The 13,926-nt window shown below is 31.3% G+C and overlaps 1 protein-coding gene across 2 annotated transcripts in view; it reads right to left on the reverse strand.

Annotated features, from left to right (window-relative positions):
- The window catches only part of LOC136796724 (uncharacterized), an 887,913-nt gene that overhangs the window by 524,273 nt on the left and 349,714 nt on the right, over positions 1-13,926 (reverse strand). The gene's annotated exons all lie outside the window — the stretch shown is intronic.

The following is a 13,926-nucleotide window of genomic DNA, read 5'->3' on the forward strand; positions in this document are numbered from 1 at the left end:
TATATATAAAAAGTTACGTAACAGCTGGACGAAACTTTTAAAAAAAGGAAAAAGTAGATAGAAGAACCCGCTCAGAACATCAAATCAAGACTGTTTATTAACGGAATCCGACATAAATATACACATTCAACAACTTATCAGGTATTATCGGTCAGCTGATATGGCCAGGCTTTATCTTACGTGTATATATATACGTAAGATGCATATAATATGTAAACTAGTATGTATATGCTAGACGTTGTTGTATTTGGTGTTATAATTTCTCTGCTTTCCCCTAACAATATCAAACCACCAGCATAATGAATCACAGATATTTATTTCAGTTAAATCACCTTTCTAATAACATATTCTGGTGATGAATTTAAAATGACGGGTAGAAAAAGATAGCCTTTTACCAAAGCCAAACGATCCTAACTTTAAAGTATATTAATTATTAATTTAAAACAATTCTTCCTTTTTTTTAACTAAAGGGAAATTAAAGTTTTTTTATGAATGATTCAAGCAGACTTGACGTAATTAACATATGCCTTCTATTTTGCATAAGTTAGTCTACTATGACATTTAAATATTTAATAGTACTCAGGAACCAAACCGACTCTTAAATAATTCCACCGCTTATTCAGTATCCCAAGGGTTATAAATTAAATCCCTTTCTGGTGCTTATTTTTGAAGCTCAAGTTGACTTATCATTTGAAAGCCAACTGCGGTCGGTTGGTTTAAAATAAGATCACTCTGATTTTTTGAGAAAACAAAAATCAAAATTAAACAAAACGATCTTTGGGCAAAATATGTTTTTTGTGACCTAATCTGACTCATGTCAGCAACGAATATAATGAATCAGTTCTTCCAGTCCTTCATACCTTACGAAGGCTTTTATGTGCCAAAAATTTTTTTTTAAACAATTTTATTTATTGATATTTTTAACTGTGTAGAAATATATACAACTAGTAAATAAGTTATACAATGTCATGATAAAGACATGTGGAAGAGGATTGGTTCTTGTAAAATTGGCAACATATGGAACATTGAGGTCCTGATCGATGATTTTATTTGGGACAATAATTTTATGAAGGATCGTATACGAGAGAAATTCAATGGTTCAGTTCAAAGGTCAAATCCGTATGTCCAAGTAGGCCTTATAGTCATGTAGACCAGTCGTTGTAATTTGGACCGTTTGTCTGGCTAAATGTTGTAGTCAGAATCGACGAGCATTTTCCTGTCTTTCAGTCTTGTATTCTTGAATGTCCAAGTACCAAAAAACGAACAAAATATTGAGGGTGCGGTCAGAGAATAACAAGTTAAGTTACAAAAATTATTTAATAGTGCCTACGTTTCGGCCAGCATCTCTAGCCTTCATTATTGCTAAGAACAAAAACAAGATAACAACCAATGGATAAAAGGATATATAGAATGATTAAAAAAAATAATTGTCCAGAATGAAATAGATAAAAATAAAGTAATGAAAAAAGTGGAAAATAAAACCTAATTAAAATCACATACTTAATGAAATAAAAATAAAAAGTTATATAATACATAGAAACAATAGAAACAACGAAATATTTGTGTTTAATTTTTTAATATTTAACATTTTTTTTTTTAAGTTGGTTTTGTGCATACTTGGGAACAATTAGGAATAATGTTCCATCAGTTTCCGTTTCTCATTCCAAAATCTGGTCATCACACTAGTGTTTCTTACCACCCTACTTACGCCCCCAAGTTCTGGGTAGATGTGTAGAAGTCAACGGAAGACCAGGGTAGGCGAAAATTGTGAACAAAAGATTGTTATTTTTCTAAAATAAAAAATCGTATTTATAGATTTCTCAAAATGGAAATAATGAATATAAATTTTGTTTCTTGCCAAGAAGTTGAAAGAAACGAAGCCGTAATGCAAATGGGAATGATCTGGCCGTCTCGCTTTTCCTATTCGTATTGGATAGAGATATCTACCTCTATTTATTATTTTTTTCTGCTTTAGGTATTCTTACAATTCTTTAATATTTTATATTTAACAATTTTTTAATATTGCTAACATTGAGAACTTGCAATGGATTTTTAAATAAACAAAATTAATGATATTTTAAAATTATGAAGAAGATAATCAGGGTTGCGGTCAAAAGAGAAACAGAAATAGAAATCTGTTCAACCTTTCGCTTTGAACAGCCCTGATGAAGCCCTGCAAAGTAGGGCGAAAGGTCGGACATTAAAATAGTTATAAATTTTTTTTTTTTTTTTTTTTTTTTTTTTTTTTTTTTTTTTTTTTTTTTTTTTTTTTTTTTTTTTTTTTTTTACCGCAACCCGGGCCATCTTCTTATATAGAAACATAAATAGTTTGAAACTATTTATTTTCCGACATTTCGTGCCACTTTGTAGGGCTTCATCAGCACTAAAAAGATACAAAAACAACTTAGAATATGTTGACATTGTAAGATAATAATATAAAAAAGGTAAATTAAGGTAGGGTTAAAATTATATAAAAAAAAGTGAAAAGAATCTGAATATAAATCTCCAGATATCCAAATACTGCAAACAAAATACAACATATCAAAATATGTTGTCAAAATATCAAGAAAAGTTCCAAGAGCTGCTACAAACTGTACCAGGACATACCGCTATATATACAAATGGCTCGAAATCAGATAACGCAACAGGATCTGCCTTTGTGACACAAAACACTACCCATAAGAGAATACTGAATCATCTTTCTAATATTTATACCGCAGAACTGAATTCCATACCAACAAATCCGGGATACCAACAAATGTTCCAATGGCGTTGAGAAACGACGAATCCACCCACTACTTTTGCATGACAAATATACCAAATGACAATATAGTAATAATATCGGACTCCATTAGCGCTCTTCAACGACTAGATATAATGTATTCAGTTAACCCACTCGTTCAACGAATTCATGAATACTTAATAATGCTAAATAGGTAAATCAGTCTACTTCGTCTGGGCCCCCGGACATGTTGGTATTACAAGAAATGAGAAGGCTGACAAAGCTGCTAGAGAAGCACTAGTCCTCCCAGGTAGAACAACAGTAATCTTAACTGCAAAGGAACTTGCACGCCCTTTAAAGGAATGCACAAACAAAATATGCCAGGTAACGTGTGATGAAAGTCCGCCCAGTGAGTTGAAATATGTGAAGTCCTGGAGTACATCAACCCGAAGTAGACGCCGCGAAGAAATAGCGATTACCTGACTCAGAATGGGACATTCCTAAATGACACACATCCACCTCATAACAGGAGAGGCACCTTCAAAATGTTCGGAATGTCATGGTAATCTGTCCGTCAAATACATTTTTTGAAGAATGTAATCATTGTAAATTAACCAGTTAGGGATACCAACAAATTTTCCAATGGTGTTGAAAAACGACGAATCCGTTATAGAAAGAGTCATCAAATTCATCTATAAGACTAACTTAATAATCAGCATTTAATTATTATAATTATCTACTTATCTTGCTTTATTTTAAAAATTATAATAGCCACTTATCTGCTCTTCATCACTACCTTTACGATCTGTTATTAAACAAATTGCCTAGCTAAATAATATTTCAAACCTCTCGAAAATGAGTCCCACTGGTGCAGATCCGCACGTCATACCAAATAGTACAAGAGCCGGGAAGAAAAAATGGCAGTTATTTCACCCCCAATTTTTTATTATTTTAATCAAAACTATGTATAATTACTAGTCAAAATTGATGAGTCTGGCAAGTATAGGTAGGGGGAATAAAAAATTACGGCTGTTTCAAAACCTCAAAAAAACATCAATTTTTCATTCGGAGCTCTATATTTTAAAAACTACCAACTGCACTAGAAAATCTAAGAGAACATTATTTAAAGAAGAGTAAATTTTCTGAAATATTAGCCCTAAAAGAGCTATTTACGTCCAATAGTTCTCGAGATATAGCTTTTTAAAAAGGCAAATTTTTTAAAAATCTTCTGAAAGATTAGTGGTTAACTAATTTATTTTGAGAAATCTATATCTCAGGAACTATGAGATGTACAGATGTCTATTAGCACTCAAATTAAAGCTAGCTTAATGGACTATAAATAAGTTTATGACCTTTACCTTCGAAGGAATAGTAGTTTTCTTGATATTTGTTAAAATAAATTGATTTATAGTTGTTCGGACAATAAGTTTGATTTATGAAAAACTTCATTTCAGAAACCATTGGACGTACAGATGTTTGCCAGCGCTCAAATTAAAGCTAGTTAAATTTACTACAAAATAGTTAATTATATTTATCTTTGTAAGAGTAGTAGTTTTTATGATATTTGACAAAATAATCTCACAAAATGTTAATCTATAGTTGTTCGTATAAAATGATTGATTTTTGAAAAAATATATCTCTAGATTCTAAAGACGTACATATGTCTGCTAACACTCAAAATAAAGGAAATTTAACCTACTATAAAGTAGTTTCTGACACTCATCTTCGTAGGGATAGTAGTTTTTATGATATTCACATATGAATATACATTTGGAAAATGAAAATTTGTCCGAACACCTATAAATAAATTTATTTTAGCGAATTTCATGTAAACCATTACTCCTACGAATATAAACATCATAAAATACTCTATAGCTCATTAAACTAGCTTTAATTTGAGTGCTAATAGACATCTGTACGTCAAATGGTTTTTGAGATATAGATTTTTCAAAATAAATTCACTAACTACTGATCTTTCAGTATATCCCATTCAACATTTTTATGATGTGCTGCTCTTTAAAGAGCTATATATTGAAAACTATTTAACGTAAATAGCTCTTTTAGGGCTAATATTTCAGCAAATTTGCTCTTCTTTAAATGACCTTCTCTAAGATTTTCTTGTATTAGTCTTGTCGATTTAACTTAATACAATTACACTGACTTGTACTATGGTAGTTTGTACTTAAGTACTTTTTAACTCCTGTAATATCACTAATAGTCCTCCCTATCATGAAAAAATAAGTATTAGTGCAATTACCACGTTGTTTCTGTACTTGTACTATGAACTAATACTATTAGCTATCATTATGAAACAGGGCCCAGGCTGTCAAACGCCCTTTCAAACAAACGAACAAGTGAGAAAAATATTATATGCAAATAAAAGAACAGAAGAATAATATTAATATAAAATAAACAATGATAAAAATATAAAAAAATAAGTAAACTATAAGGTTAAAAAGTAGAGAAGACGTAGAAGTAAATTTGAGCATTTATATTCAGTTATCATTTTTTTTTTATTTTATACTAAACTTTTTTCTCGAATCATTTTTTAATATAACAACAATAAGCATTTAATGAGAAGGTTATAAAAAGCTTAATAATCATTTTGAAATAATTTTGCGATGTTGATGGTCATAAATATTGTTGATTACAGGAATTTTATTAAATTTGGGCATTCATAAATGACTAATAAAATAAGTTATGTATTAAATGAAGGTGACTATGATTTATGAATTGAAAACAAAAATATAATAAACATTTCTGTCAGAATACATGAACTTGGAAATGGACGAAGTCGCTCTTGGGAAAAATAAAAAGTACAGGAGAAGTTATGTGCAATACATTTCCAGGGTCATAACAGTATTAAGTCACACAACCGACTGCCAAGAATTAGATTTGCTGAGAACCTTTGAGTCGGCATTCCTGTTAATTTTCCTTTGCATTTTAGAGATCCTTTGAAGTATTCTCTGAGGAGCAACAAAGCGACCAGAATAATAACCAAATAACACCAAGAGCGGGCCACTAATAGGTTAAACTGAAACAACTTCACAAGTAGCTTTGTTTATGTGATGTTTATCTTAAAATGTGTTATTGTTAGGTGGGAACGCGAATATACAATAATATTATTGTAACTATTCATACAGATAATTCTGTATGAATAGTTACAATAATATTATTGTAACTATTACTGGCCTCTTCGATTAATAAGGGCAGAAAACCTCAGATATATTTTTTATTTCTCCCTTGGCTGTTGAAATCCAAGCTTTGGATCTGTTTATAAGAATTGGCCTCATAAGCATTTTTTGAATTATGAACTTGGAGATAAAGGACTTACTGAGGTCATTCAAAAGCCAAAATACCTTCATCATATCTGTTGTGTGTTTCTATCCCCATCTTGTTTTTTTTTTTCTTTTTTATTGTGAAAAAGTATATACTTAAATACGTCATATATTTACAGACAAAAGCAAAAAGGGATCATAGAGCTCATTCACTCTACAATTATAAATATATTAATTAAATGATAACAATATCTGAATTTAAGAAGCTTTGAGGCTCTATTAAACCATCGAATACCTCTCGTATCCAAAACTTACAATACAAATTCCTATATACTCCTTACTTTGTCACAAACTTAGTCACTCATCCTTGTTTCTTTTTTCTTGTGAAACATTATATACTTAAATACGTCTTATAGTTATAGACAAAAGCATGAGGAATCATAGTGTTCATTCACACTGCAATTATATATATTGTATATTAATTAAAAGATAACAGTATCTGGATTTACGAAGCTTTCAGGTTCTACTAAACCATCGAATGCCTCTCGTATCCAATCCTTACAATCAAAATTCCATAATGCTCCTTACTTTGTGACAAATCTAGTCACCCATCTTGTTTTTTTTTTCTTTTTTATTATGAAACATTATATACTTAAATACGTCTTTTATTTATAGACAAAAGCAAAAGGGATCATAGAGCTCATTCACTCTACAATTATAAATATATTAATTAAATGAAACAATATCTGGATTTACGAAGCTTTGAGGTTCTACTTAACCATCGAATGCCTCTCGTATCCAATCCTTACAATCAAAATTCCATAATGCTCCTTACTTTGTCACAAATCTAGTCACCCATCTTGTTTTTTTTTTGTTTTTTATTGTGAAACATTATATACTTAAATACGTCTTATATTTATGGACAAAAGCAAAAGGGGTCATAGAGCTCATTCACTCTACAATTATAAATATATTAATTAAATGAAAACAATATCTGGATTTACGAAGCTTTGAGGTTCTACTAAACCATCGAATGCCTCTCGTATCCAATCCTTACAATCGAAATTCCATAATGCTCCTTACTTTGTGACAAATCTAGTCATCTATCTGGAACTCAATGTTCCATATGTTGCCGATTAGGCCAGAACCAGATACCAATCCTTCAAAGATAAACATCCTAACTACTCGAACCCACTTGTTTTTTAATCTGGCTTCTCCTTCATTACTTGATAATCAATATAGTCTGAAAGATCTTGTGATCTTCTCCTCTAGAAATGTTATTGGAGTTCTATTTATGGATAGATTCTCCACATATCTATATCAGACGATTGTATAAATAACATCAAATTTACTTGTTGTATACATTTTTAAAACAGTCGTAAATATCAATAAATAAATTTAAAAATTAAAAATAGAAATAGAAGCAAAAAATAAATAAAAACAAAATTAAACTTCAAGTAAAATTGTATCTTAAACACAATCATGATCTTGTATTGTATATTTTTTTAGAGAAATCAATTAATACTTCAATTGAATATGGACCAATAAATAAAGTTTTTTGTTATTTTTTCCGTATTCCTATCACTCTGGGTAGCTCTCATATACTATATATTGCCTTCATTTACAGTCAGGTCGTTGTATACGTGGCTTTGATAAGTTTATGGAATGCCTTATTTAGTTATTTGAGCGAGTGGGGGATTATGTCCATAACGCAGTTGGACTTGTCTGTAGTAGTCGTAGTCAATACTGTTTGAAGCCTAGAAATGGTTATAACCTTTTTTATTTTAATCCCTTTAAACCATCATGATTCGTGAGCTATCTGGCAAAATAAATCTATGACTCTAACCGTTTCAGTCAGTTCTTCGAATTTCCTTTGCTGTCAAACATTGAGATCGATTATTTGACAATGATAATTTATTGCATTCTCATATTGATTTATTTAAAAGGGTAAAGAGAGATTTCAACCAAATTTTAAATTTTCAATCAAAATACAAACGATGTCTAACCCACTTTTAGTTAGATGACCAAATCCCATTTTTCTCAATGATAATTTTCAGAATGTCTTAAATTATGAGGAATAGATAGGCTTTTGCCCAGAACGTCTGTTAAAATAAAATTAATAACATTTCTCATTGTTAGCTGTAATAAACGATGGTTAAATACAAACTGTTATGACAAATAACTAAACGAAAAAAAATAAAAAATAGAAACAGGAGTTCGAATCGGAAAGATTTGGGACCGACCGCTCACTCTTGATGACTTGTTAAAATTAGTTGAACTCTTGTATTACTGAGTGGATCAAAGTTCATATTTGTTGCGTCTACCTTCTTTTTTTTATAAGTTTCTTATTGTAGCGTTATATTTATTGAGCATCTATATGTAACATCTTCATTACTTCTATATATCTGTCTCTTTGTTTTATATTTCATTTAAAAACGTTCCCTAAATCTTAGTTGAGATAAACCTCTTCTGAGTGAATGGATGTTCAAAAGATGAGAGATAATTATTGCAGACGATTTTTCCGTTCTTTCGAGTTAGATTACAGAAACCGGAGGCGGGGGCTTTTGAAAAGATAGAAATGAAATCAGCGTTTCTGATTTAATTACTCGACGAAGGAGGGGTTGGTTAATTCTCAGCAAATTACTCGTATCGCCTCGGGTACAATAAGAGTAATTAATATTCTCTGTAAGATTTTATGATGCATTATGACCCCTAATGAATAAAAAGGTTCCAAAATTAGATAAAGGACTTCTTACAGGTGCAGGAACTTTCCGAAACATTGATTTTTTTTTTAATTGAGTATATTCGTTTCAAAAGGAATGCGATGGCTGTGCGCGTTAGGGCGTGGGTCCCAAAACACTCAGTTCAGAACATTTTGGGTTCAATTCGCACTTGGGCAGTTAATATTTATTTATTGGTGGTCCCAAAAAAATGAATCTTGATATACTCACCTTAGTTAGCATATGGCGGAAACTTCGAAAAAAAAGCGGGGTTGGCAAAAAATACCAATAGGACATCTTCTCTATCTCTTTCTTAAGAAGGATTACCTTGAAGCCTTTTTCCCCATGGCAAAGCCAGCTAATTCTTTTGGACCATCTTGCGTTTGGCCGACTGACATGTTTTTAAAGTTTTTCAGTTAACAACCGTATTAAAACCGTATCACTTAGAATACGTTAATGAAAGCACAATAACTTTTGATTTCTGTTCATTTTATAAGGTTATAATTTAATAGTAAGAAAAACTATTTATTTGAAACCTACATTCGGAGCCACGATCCATGCCTTCATCTAACAAGCAAACCGACATGAGACGACAACCCAGATGGGAACCTGCAACGTGATTTCAAATAAATAGTTTCCTTACTATCTGAGCACTTTTTTTTTTTTACTACCACCTTGTAGTTATTTGTTGACGGTAGCAGGGTGGTAACGCGTCTGTCTGCCAACCCGAAGGTTGCGAGATCAAGTCCCCGGCCCTATCCGGGATTTTTTCAAGCATATAATTATACAATACTCACTCACAGCCTCCCACCGGGCATTTGTGAGGCCCGTTAACCAATGGGTGGCACTCATAAAAATAGGCGTGGGAGTGACGAACCCACCCTATGAAAACGCGCAATGTATTTCCTAAGTTCATCTCACGAGGCCTTGGACCTACACGGTCTGTCGCACCAATGTTTAATTTTAAAATTAATTGTAGTTAGTTATAGTTTTTTTTACTACCTTCTCATTTTTTATTTGTGAGTAGTTTTTTTCGAATGCAAAATTTAAGCCATTACAGGTTTAATGAATGTAGAAGCGTAATTTAAAGAATTAATGTGTTAATGTTTAGTTGTACTATTGTAATATATCGTATATATGACAGTATCCGAAAAAGAGATTTTCCAAAATTCTCTGATACATAAGTATTGGCTTGTAAAATAAGTTCGTAGCATTTTTCAATATTTAAATTTAATCCTCTTTGTTTTTATAAAATCATATTTATATTCTAAAAAAGGATTAGTTAAGGTGCTTTTATGCACCAGTTTCAACCGAGATTCCTTATCTTTAAGGACTTTTGACTTTTGCTCGGTTCAGAACCGGAAATTTTGACTTGGATGTGGCAAAGCGCTCGGGTCGTCCTTCAACTGTTGATGATGACAAAATTCAAGCACAGACAACCCTCACTCTACGACACGGGATATCGCAGAACTGTGCCCAGTTGGAACAATTAAAGGCAGCGGTTGAGCAAAAGCGTCCAGCATTGGCTAATCGCAAAGGCATAGTTTTCCATCACGATAACGCCCGTCCTCACGTGTCCTTTGCAGACCCGGCAGAAATTATCGGAGTTTGGCTGGGATATGATCCCCCACCTATTCACTATCACATCCTCTTCACCAGACCTTGACGGGAAACACTTTAATTCGCTACAAAAATCTGAGAAGTTCTGGGAGGACGGAATTAAAAAATTACCTGAAAGATGGTAAAATATAATAGACCAAAATGGGTCATATTTAATTTATTAAAAATATTTACAATAATCTAAAGTTTTTATTGAAATAACCAGTAAAAACGCTACGAACTTATTTTACAACCTAATACAAATACCGACCAAATCCAAAAATCTAAATCCCCTAGCATGATGAGGGAAACCTATAATTGGGTAGAACCATTTAACTAGGAGCCACATAAATCAGCTAATAATCATTAGTACTGCCACAAAGTTAACCTAGAAAAGTCCCAGTGCTTACTGCTTCCTCGTCATGCAAACCTAGTATTATCGACCTCCATGAAATCAATGAACCACTGATTTTATTACGTGCTTATAAACCGAACTATGTATTTTAAGATACTCTTATATCAGCTTCCATTTGAAATGATTCAGTTTAAAATTTGTATTGAAGACATATCATATATAGTGTAATCTCAGTAATCTGAACTTTGGTACTCCGAACACTCCAATAATCGGAACTTGTGTAAAAAAAAAAAACTTCTTAAAGAAAACTCTGGAGGAAATAAATTTTTCTTTTCAAATAAAAATGCACATGTGTAAATGACATTTTAACTTCCCGATCTATAAGCAAGTTATTCTGAACACCGTGTAAATCGAAAGTGGAAATTTGTACATTCTAGATATCGGGTAATATAATTCCGAAGAAAGTGTTCATGATATATTACATTAAAATTAGAAAAACATAATATCTACTGTATTCTGTAAAACTAATTTAATAAGTACTAAAAAAATATATAATATAAATTTTAATTGGTGAACTTTATTATCACGTTTTAAATGAATCGATTCGAAGAGTATTTTTTATTTTTATTTTTATATTGTTTCACTTATAGATAACAATATTATGGTTTAAAAAATTAAATCATCACTATGCATTACTGGGAGATAACCACAACTATGACAATATTATAGTTTTAACAAATTAAATTATCGCTAAGCATTACGGGACCTTCTAATTTAAATTAATGCTTAAAGTACCACCAATGGGTAATACAAATAATTGTATTTATTATTTGGTACAGATGTAAATTACATTAAATAAATAAATAAAAATTTAAACTTCAAACTCAAATTTCAAATGAAATATGTGAAGAAATTAAATAAATAAAATTATTTACGTACATTCATATTGTTGAATTTATTTACACCATTTTTTAATACTCTCATTAATCAGAATCGCTCCTGTTATTATTAGTTCTGATTACGAGATTACAATGTATATTTTTTTCTGTTTTTTTTAGGTTTTGGAAACCATTTAACTCATTTGTTTATGGATATAAACAGCTATATATAAAAAAAAAAAAACTTCACTAGAAGCTGGAACAGATTTCGCAACAAACTTAAAATATATACATATGCATTAAATAGAGACTTCAATAAAAATAAAATACAATATAAAAACCACAATTCCACAATTAATAAAGTTCCGAAATGACTCATTTATTACATATAAGAATTAAATAAAAAAAATATAGCAAGGTTGCTATAATGATATTTTTGTTGTTAATTTATTTGTTGAAATTCACAACTGGATTAGAACAAATAAAATGCTAGGAAATGTGAATTATTGACATATCTTTGGCGGAGAATCCATCCAACGGTTGACTTTTAATTATATATTAGCATTAGAAAGATTCGAGGTCATCTTTTTTTAAACACCCAGGAGAATTATTAGGATTCGAAAAGGAATGTATTAGATTTGAGAAGATAAGGAGGTTTTTTGGAAGAGGAGCCACATTTCGGGCCAAACCCACAAAATATGGAATTTAAGGTTTGTTTTGTAATAGCATTTCTATTGGAAATAGATAGTTGACCATATGAAGTAGATTGTAAATTAGGTGGTCTCGAGGCCATCTTCTTTTGTCAATGAATTGGGCCTGATTTCGAAAATATTGCTACCTTAAGTTGAAGGTGATGACACATGTATACTCTCTGTAAACAACAACCCTACTAATGCATCACAAACACTACAAACACACATAACATCCATTAAAACTGGATCAAATGAATCAAAATAAATCCTGACAAATCGCAACAAATCACCTTTACTCTCCGTCGTAAACCTCTACCCTCCTGTCCTACAGTATCCTTTCAAAATACTCCACTAACGCCTGTTGAACAGATTCGATACTAAGAACTCTATCTTCACAAGAGACTAACATGGAATCCACATACAAGACTAAAACGACAAGAAACTGCTCGTCGATTTCGATTGCTACAACACCTTCCTCACAAAAGCTCTAAAATTCCCATACACTACAAAAAATTATTATACACTACAATAATCAGACCAACTTGGACATATGGAATTGAGCTCTGGGGCTCTACCAAACCATCAAATTCCTCCCGCATTCAATCCTTACAATCCAAAATCCTTCGTAAAATCCTTGATGCTCCTTATTACGTTATAAATAAACTCATCCACAAAGACCTTAACCCCATTCGTTGCAGATCTGGCCCAAATACAGATATGCGTCTTTTCATTCTAAACTCCTTGCCCATCCTAACCCATTAGTTCTTAATCTCTCATCCATAACAATCCCTGATAATCCTCCGCGGCGTCTGAAAAGAAGATGGCCTAATTTAAATTAATGCTTGAAGTACCTCTGAGCCACTACCATTTCAAACTTCGGAGAGAGTTGTAGGGATGGGTAATGCTAGGAAGGGAATTGTGCTGAGGAATCAGGATGATGAGTGTGTTTCTAAGGGAATTAGGATTGAATAAGGTCTGAGAAAAATGTGATATGAAGTTCAAGATGGAAAATATTATTGATTCCATAGTAAAGGTATTAACTATTATTCAAAGGACTTTGGATTGAAAGGATTTATCGCGTTTGACGTAAAAGTTTTTAATTGCCCCCCTAGTTTCAGTCTATAGTCCAGATAGTTCCTTCATTATCAAAATATTATAAACTTCTGGCAGAAAAAAAAATTATAAATACTTTTTTCCAAAATGATCTATCTTACTACTCTATGCAAGATCTTTGATAACAAACATCAAAGAAATGTTATGGTGTAATAGTTCAACTTTAACAAACGTCTTATCAGCTTACTTTGAGTTTGATAAAAGTTGACCCGCTACAACTTTAAAGCTCTTGGTCTGAAATGTGTTCTAAAAGATCATCCTAAGTTTGAAAGGTCAACTAATACTGCAGATGAAAACTACAATTTTCGTTCCATTATATTTTATAAAATTTTAATCATTAATAAGATAGATTCCGGCATCTACATGGTTTATTTTAAGATATATCACAATAAACTTATATAAAAACATTGTGAAACTATCAACCCACTATTGTGCATATAACTTTATTTTTTTTTAGTGAAATTTTCAATCTACACAATTCCTATTCACTATCTATTTATAACTAAATTTCATAATTGTTTCACCAAAAAATAATGCAACATCTATAAAAGCATTATTATTTAAAATCA

This window comes from Halyomorpha halys, unplaced genomic scaffold (assembly GCF_000696795.3).
Source record: "Halyomorpha halys isolate HHAL.00 unplaced genomic scaffold, Hhal_1.1 Scaffold357.1, whole genome shotgun sequence".
In the NCBI taxonomy this organism is placed as follows: domain Eukaryota; kingdom Metazoa; phylum Arthropoda; class Insecta; order Hemiptera; family Pentatomidae; genus Halyomorpha; species Halyomorpha halys.